The sequence below is a fragment of the Triticum dicoccoides genome, chromosome 6A, assembly GCF_002162155.2.
Source record: "Triticum dicoccoides isolate Atlit2015 ecotype Zavitan chromosome 6A, WEW_v2.0, whole genome shotgun sequence".
NCBI classification, from domain to species: domain Eukaryota; kingdom Viridiplantae; phylum Streptophyta; class Magnoliopsida; order Poales; family Poaceae; genus Triticum; species Triticum dicoccoides.
The window spans coordinates 12,795,153-12,801,071 of NC_041390.1; the positions used below are offsets into that span (position 1 = coordinate 12,795,153).

Below are 5,919 nucleotides of genomic sequence, written 5' to 3' on the forward strand. Positions count from 1 at the left end.
GCCCACACGGGACGCAAAAACACACAACACATATGCCGCGCACAACAGGGAGCGGGTGTTGCATTGTGGGATCAACGGGAAAGAGAGATATGGTTTGAGGAGTTGTGGTTGGTGTGTGAAACAACGCCCACACGGGACGCAAAAACACACAACACATATGCCGCGCACAACAGGGAGGGGGTGTTGCATTGTGGGATCAACGGGAAAGAGAGATATGGTTTGAGGAGTTGTGGTTGGTGTGTGAAACAACGCCCACACGGGGTGCAAACACACACATCACACATGTAACGTGCCATACCCATATACTCACAAGCATATTGAATACTGCCACGTGGTTGATATTTTGCACAGGCCTCCTCTTTGCATGAAGCATACGCAGATGTTGTCTAGCCATCAATTTGACCAAGCAATCCATCTCATTCCCCAAATTCTCCGCGTGATCGTGTGGCCGCCATCCCGCATCTGCATCGCAGCCGGTCTCGCTCTCTCACACGTCGGCCCCAGATCCCCTCACCAGTCACCACGCGACGGCGGCTACTGGTATATTTTACTCTATTTCAAACACCTTTTACAGCACAAGATTTTACGGTCTCTGCTATAGTTGCTATAAGAGTACTTGGACTCAACCTAGACACACGGAGCCTACTACTGACACGTCTAACAAAACCTGACTGGACTTGACATCCTACTAGTACTACTCGGACATGGGCTGTGGCTACTACAAAGGTATAGGACCCGTAGTAAAACTCTTTTGCAGCTACTCAGTTTGGTCTGCGTACAAGAGGCAAATTGTCACAAACTGAGCTTTTCTTAGTTGGAACTTAGTAGAGACACCCTAATTTTCATTGGTAGAACTAGAAGAAGACCGAGACCTCACAGGGTATTGGAATCATCGCTATAAGCCCTACAGAGGTGAGCATGGTGGAACAGAGGCGTAGGCGTGGTACTAAAGTTCTTTCCACCTAGAGGATAGGAAGATGTGTAGTTGGACAGTTGGAGTGCTCGACTATAATAACTAGTCGTCAACCCATGCAATTGCACGGGCTAGCAAATTTAATATTTGATATAACTAATTTGTAAAAATTCAAAATGTCAAACAATAATATGAATATATTGATGTAGAGTATTATTATAACACATGCATGTGTACCTTGGTTGGACGTAGGGTGTAACGAAGCTACATTGCTTTGAATTTTTTTGTGAATAGAATGTTTGCATCCAATAATATGAATATTGTGACGTTGATTATTATAATAACACATGCATGTGTACCTTGGTTGGACATGGGATCTAGTAGAGGTACATTGCTTCAACTATTTTAACATATATCTTCCTTTCTTATACCCTACCTAAAAATGTAGACATATTCCGTTTGGTAATGGAAGCACCATAGAATTATAGAGTACGTTTCTATATACACAATAATGGACACATGCCTGCACGGCTTTCTATCAATAAACGTGATATCATATCAAATAATATACATATTAAAATATAGATTGTTGTATAGTCTCATTATAGCATAGATTATTAAGATTGGACGTTCTTGCCTCAACCAACAATTTCTTTTACATCTCACATGGATGGATTTTTTTATTCGCCATCAATATTTTACATAGACAATGATGTGTTTACATGAATCTTTGTGGCGCATGATACATCTAGTTTATTCTACAATAGTAATATATATGATGTTTTAATTACTATCTTTTTCTTTGTTATAATCACAAAAATGGACATTCATAGACATAGTATACATGCAAATACGTATTAGCAATCTCCTTGTCTAAAAAAACATGTAATACACGAATCGCATGCACATTAGGCAAAGCGGTATATCCGTGGACAAATAGGATTGAGGAACGGAATTGGCAGAGTTTGAGTTGCTCTCCATTGGTGAACCTTCGATGCACCTCCTTTAGAGCATCGTCCATTGTGACTGGGCATGGAAACTGAGAAGATTGAAAGAATCTTCAGTCAAATATGAATTTACAAATTAAATTCCTTAAACCACGAAAAAAAGTTCCTTCAAAAATCTGTAGTGCTATCTTATCCGATCAAACCTCTACCACTTTCTATGTGTCCATTCTTTGTTTCTATATGCACATAAAAGATCCATACAATTCAATATCTGGTTGGTGAATTAATCATGTTTGTTGTTATAGGAGAACACCCTTTTTTTTCTTGAACCCATGTTTTAATGGCCATACACGGCCAGTGAGAACTATTTTTTGTTTACGTTATGGTACAATTTAATTCAGTACATAGAATAATGCTACTACTGTGAATAAGAGACCGAGATCTCATGTGACATAGAAATGTATTATACAGAAATTGCATAAACCAATGGAGTCCACTTAAAATTGTTATCTAACGTAACTAACTGTGATGTATAATTAATAGAGGCTAATTTGTATTTTGATCGTCAGTATAAATGCTACCAGATTCAAAAAGATTTGAATAGAAATGGAGCAACTATGTTTTATTGATATCTTTATGTGCTCCCTCCGAATGTTATTTACCTCGTGATTAGTGATTACCATAGATGAGAGAGGTTCCTATACGTACGTATCCTTGAATGTTAGAGATGGAAATAGACTGTCTATACATACGTATCCTTGGATGTTTACTCGAACACGACTGAACAAATTAATCGTATATGTAGTAAATATAATATAAGCTCATAGTACTTCAATTATTAAATTATAGATAGTAACTTGACATGGCAGTTCAGATATATGCAGTAATCAGTAGTACATAACTAAGTAATGCAATACTCTAAACATCACCTCTGTTTGAATCCTTCCGTAATTTTCGAGATATGCAATGTGCATCATATGTATGAACATTAAGAAAAAAATAAAATTTGGCCTGAGTACATTATCAAGATGAATAGTAAGCACTAAAAAAAGCATGAAACCCTCTGTTTTATCATCATCACTAACTGAGAAATAAACTTCCGCCTCTTGCTTGCAGACCATATCTACCTTCCTTGCTGCCTGCGATCAAACATGACAACATAATTAAACATGGGCTACTCCTCTCCTGCTTGCATGCATTCTTATTTACGTACTTAAAATTGAAATATCGAATCACTGCTTCGTATTCAACTTAAACCTTGCCGAAGTGTGATTTTCTTCATGGGCAAGTCCGGCAACAGGACTACTCTGTGACGACAACCTTGCCACTGCTCGATGTTGCCTTTTCCCTCAGTTGCATCCTTGCCGCTAGACATCGTCATGGCTGGCGATGTGCAAATGACATTCAAGTCCACCTCATTAGCCAGCTTCTTCTTCCAATGTCCAGGATGATAACATCCATATATCGCTGCATCTTTTTATTTTGTTCACCATCCATGACTCCATGTGTTGTATTGATAACGTGAGAATAGTCCATATGTAATACAATGCCATGGGGGCGACATCCATCCTGTTTGTGTTAGGATCTACCTCACAGCCTGTTAAGATAGTTTTCAACCATGAGACTATTAATTAGAGCATCCCGCTGGTTATCACTGTTACTCTCGCCTAGAATATAAGCAATTGACCTAACGATAATCAGAATACATTCATGCATCCACCCTATACCAACTATAAACTGTGTTTTTTTTTGCGGGAAACTATAAACTATAAACTGTCTTTTAAAAGTTAAAAATGTTTTTTTCAGAAAGAGAACAAAGGCTTTGGAAATAAAAATATTAGAGGGTCGTTAGTCGGCGGCCCGTCCACTCTCCTTGCTTTGTTGGTGAATGGCATGCTTGCAATTTCTGTACTCCTACTTTTTCACTTCGATCAACATGGCTTGCCTGGGATGGACCTGTTATGACCTGGATCAGCAATGTCTATTTAATATCTGTGATTATGGAAATACAATGAAAGTCACAAAAGGTAGCAAATAGAAAGCCGGTGGGATTGATTGAAGATGCAAACAGACCTGGGTATTAATCGATGCATGCACATCAACTTCAAACGGCCGTTAATTAGTACATCAGAAATCTAGATGTGGCAGGAAGTCATAAGCGGGATGATCAGCTAGATCGATGGCACAACTTCCATGTGGTGTTGCTTACCTTCGTGGCGTCGGCGTACTGCGGCCGTATAGGAAAAAAAAAAGAACAATCGATACATATTTTTGCCAAGAGGAAAGTATCGTTTTCCCCCTGAAATCCTCTGCAATGGACCAATTTCCCCCTCAACTCTAATACTGGATCAATCAGCCCCTCAAATCTGTAAAACCGGATCAATTCTCCCCTAAGGTGGTTTCAGACTTGATTTGAAGTGGTTTTGACCCATACCATGCATTTCTCTGGATTGACCGTGCACTTCGCTTCATAACAGTTGGGTGGAGATGACTGCTTCAGTGCGTCGAGCTCGCCTCCGTGGCCGGCATGCTCGCCGCTCGTCGTCTTCTTGGTCTCCACCAGGCTGCCGCTGATGTACTCCTGCTCGATACCTACAACGACGCTGATGCTCCTCGAGAAGCTGTCCGCCATCGTGCCGCTGCTCAGGTCCGACCGTCCGCAAGGGAACCGCTCTGTGTGCCTCGCACCACCCGGACCGGTGCCCCGCTTGGCCGCCGTAGAAGATGAGGTGCATCAGCACCGTGGACGCGCGCATCCGGCCGCCCGCGATCACGCCCTTGTGCTAGGCCTGCATCCTCTTCCTCCGGCAAGCGGCGATGGTGTTCGAGGTGGCAGCATTGCGGGCATCATTTTGATGAGCGTCTCTAGCGTGTCGGGGCTGTTGGACGACGGCGGCGACGAGATCTTGTCGGCTCCGAGATCTGTCATAGGCTGTTGCGGCGGAGACGGCTCGGGGCCCCGGTGCCGGCCGCGTTTCTCGCCGGTCTGCGTGGCCGCGTTCGCGTTCGCCCCAGCGCCGCTGCGCGCGGCGGCCACCCAGTACTGGTCGAGGTCGAAGGAGGTCTAGTTCTTGCGCCGGCCGTGAGCCTTGCTAATGGCCGCTTTGGGCAGCTTGTTCTCGTTCCCGGCCTGGCAGCTCGAGGTGGAGGAGGACGAGGATGAGCAGGCGAAGGCGTCGCGCGGGTAGGCTGGCGCGGGAAGGAGGCGGAGCAGCTCGGAGCCCTTGAGCACGTACTGGGTACCGCTGGCAGGTGCACGGGATCGTCGGCAGTGAGTCGTGCCAGACGTAGCCGATCTTGTAACTCTGCTTGGAGGACCAGGAGTAGTAGGCGTCCACCATGCCAGCGCCCCGGAGCACGGTCAGCCTAGTCAACGAGTTCAGTCAATGAGAAGTGCACGGTCTGGGTCCAAACCACTCAAAATCAAGTCCAAAATCACCATAGGGGGAAATTGATCCGGTTTTAAAGATTTGAGGGGCTGATTGATCCGATATTAGAGTTGAGGGGGAAACTGGTCCATTAGAAAGGATTTCAGGGGAAAATGATACTTTCCTCTTTTGCCAATACGTGAGGAAAAAAGTGGCAGCTAGAAAATTGCCCACATAAGGCGAAGAAGGGCTTGGATAGGACACGATGTGCTGTTGTGGACCGAAGCATGTATTGACAGGGCGGACCTGGGCCCCAGGCAGCCCATGCAGTGGCCTGGGGCGTGCCAAATTTCCCAGCCTATATATCTAGAGAGAGAAAAAAAACTGGCCTGGGGCGTAGCCCACTTCATACCCCAGTTGCTGGGCCATTAGCCAGCCCAATAACAAAAAGGTGAACGAAAACCAAAAACAGACAGAAGGGCCTGTGCTGCTGGTACGTAGCGTACGAGTCTTTTTTGACCAGAAAAGGAAGATGTTTTGAGGTAGCGTACGTAGCCCATGTTAGGATAGTTGATGAAGAGATTTCTCTTGCTAGCCACTGTTTTCAAATCCCAATTTTTCTTGCTAGTTTTCTTTTGCGGGGAATTTCTCTTACTATTTGCCACTGTTTGATGCTTGATTAAGAAAAGAT

The 5,919-nt window shown here is 44.0% G+C and overlaps 1 pseudogene; it reads right to left on the bottom strand.

The window, feature by feature from the left end:
* LOC119315481 overlaps nt 1-5,554 on the bottom strand; it is a 7,659-nt pseudogene extending 2,105 nt beyond the window's left edge.
* Between the last annotated feature and the right edge of the window lie 365 nt (nt 5,555-5,919).